The following is a 2,500-nucleotide window of genomic DNA, read 5'->3' as shown; positions in this document are numbered from 1 at the left end:
ATCTTGGTATCTTATGACGTCTCATCGCTCTTCACAAATGTACCCTTAGACGAAACAATTGACATCCTGGCACGGAAAGCTTTCGAGAACAACTGGTTCAACGACACGTATGATCTAAACTTGACCAGAACTGATCTCGTTGATCTTCTGCACGTTGCTACAAAGGGGCAGCTGTTTCAGTTCGACGGGGCCCTATACGAACAGACCGATGGAGTAGCTATGGGGTCTCCCCTTGGACCCCTTTTGGCTAATGTATTTATGTGCTCTATTGAAGGGTCCCTAAAAAGTCAAGGAAAACTCCCAGAATTTTACCGCCGCTACGTAGACGACACTCTAGTAAGGATGCCGGATCTGGCAGCGGCTACACAATTTTTGGATACTCTGAACCACGCCCATAGCGCCGTGAGCTTCACTATGGAGGTAGAGAAAAATGGGATGCTCCCTTTCCTTGGGGTACAGCTTTTAAATCGCGCACCATGTGTTGAAACAAAGGTTTACGTCAAGCCAACAAACACAGGGCTACTCCTGCACTATCATAGCCATGTGGACAGCCGCTACAAGCATGGCTTGCTCGTCACAATGCTTGATCGTGCGCACCGGTTATCATCATCTTGGGCGCATTTTTCAGAAGAGTGTGAACGTCTGAGAGAAGTTTTCCGTAAGCTGAGGTATCCGAATCACCTTATTGATTCCGTCATCAACAGGTTTATCACCTCGAGAGTCGCAGTGGACCAACCTAAACAGCATACCGATGACGCCATCCGGATAGTTATCCCCTATAAAGATCAGGATGCTGCAGTGTCTGTCAAACGACAACTTAGAGATCTTAGTAGCAAGGTGCAGAAGACCATTCAACCCGTGTTTACTAGCCGCAAGCTTAAACAAGATCTAAGCTTGCGTGAGCCCAAGCCTAACATCGTAACCCAGCAATGCGTTGTTTATTTATTCAAGTGTGACCTGTGGGATGCAGGTTATGTCGGGTACACAAAGGGCCACCTTCACACGCGCGTTGAGGGACACCGTCAAAAGGCGTCATCTATTTACAGGCATTATTGCAAAGATCATAACACTGCTGTTCCGAACAATTTCTTAGCACGCTTCAATGTAATCAAGAAATGCACGAACAAATTTGACTGCCTTGTTAATGAAATGCTGTGTATTCAATATCTTAAACTAGCATTGAATGTACAGTCGGATTCTCTTCGTGCTAAAGTATTCATGTAATTAGCTTGGCACTCTTTTATGCAAATTCGTTTTAACGTAGCCTTTTTACAAACCGCATTTTATCTTTATAACCTTGATAATGGCGCAAGATGCATTCTTTATATCCAAAGAAACTGCAATTCTAACTTATAACACCTTAATTATGCCTCATTTTGATTACTGCAGCCCCGTCTGGGACTGTTTGAGTGGTTACTTGAGTGATAAGCTCCAAAAATTACAGAATCGCGCAGCCAGAGTTATTACTAAATCACCCTTTGATGCGAGCTCAAACCACCTTCTTTCCACCCTCAGCTGGGAGAGGCTATCTCTTCGCCGAAAGAAACAAAAAGCCTTAATGATGTATAAAACTATGAATGACCTTGCTCCGGATTATCTACAAAGTCTTTTCTCTCAGCGTCACTCTGCTTACAACTTAAGAAACTCTGAGGGAAGGCTGACCCTGTCCAAACCAAGCACCAATTATTTGAAACGTAGCTTCTCTTACAGCGGGGCCATGCTATGGAATAACTTGCCCAAAAACTTAAAAATGCTGCATCCGTTGAGCATTTTAAGCGAAATATCAAGAAGGTAGCTGATATATCGGATTCCCACACGGCAATCATGTAAAGCAGTTGTAATTAGTTTTAGTTTTTAACTTAAGCTTAACTGATGATTTTCCGTGTTTATAAAGATTTACATACATACATACATACAACGTCGGTTTCTTTCACTTATATTTCTTGTTTCGTGTATTTCTAAATCGTTTCTTGATTACATTTCAGAAATAAAATATGGGGTCACCGGGTTCGGTTTTGAGATATGAGCATCTAAAGCCAAAATATGGGGTGTTTCTGCAGGGCTTTCCTGTTGCCATGGTAACTTGTTACGCCACAACAATGCCTGCATCTTGTTCAGCAATAATTGGTGCTTGATATGGTACCGTAGCATTGCTGTTACGTGATAAAGTGTTGTCGTGTCAATCCTTCTAATAACAAGGTCAGTTGAAAGTTTTGAAACTGGTTTGAGCTAGTTGGGCTATTCACGGTTTGAAGATCGAGGAATCATCTATTTATTTCTTCTTATTATCATTAGGAATCTCGAATACACTATTCAAATTTTCTCTCCAGGAAATGCAGTAATAACAGGTATATTTCTGGTTTCAAAAGCTAAAACAAGTGATTGCTGTGATGCGATCGCTAAGCTCAAGGAGATCTCCTTTGATTAAGCTAAGAGGATGACACAGGATGGTACCATATCAAACACCAATTATTGCTGAAAAAGATTCGGTCATTTTTGT

General features: G+C 41.9%; 1 protein-coding gene across 2 annotated transcripts in view; it reads left to right on the top strand.

Moving 5' to 3' along the window:
• The window catches only part of LOC138010583 (uncharacterized), a 17,597-nt gene that overhangs the window by 4,728 nt on the left and 10,369 nt on the right, over window positions 1-2,500 (top strand). The gene's annotated exons all lie outside the window — the stretch shown is intronic.

This window comes from Montipora foliosa, chromosome 7 (genome assembly GCF_036669935.1).
Source record: "Montipora foliosa isolate CH-2021 chromosome 7, ASM3666993v2, whole genome shotgun sequence".
In the NCBI taxonomy this organism is placed as follows: domain Eukaryota; kingdom Metazoa; phylum Cnidaria; class Anthozoa; order Scleractinia; family Acroporidae; genus Montipora; species Montipora foliosa.
This window is presented reverse-complemented; position numbering and strand designations above follow the sequence as displayed.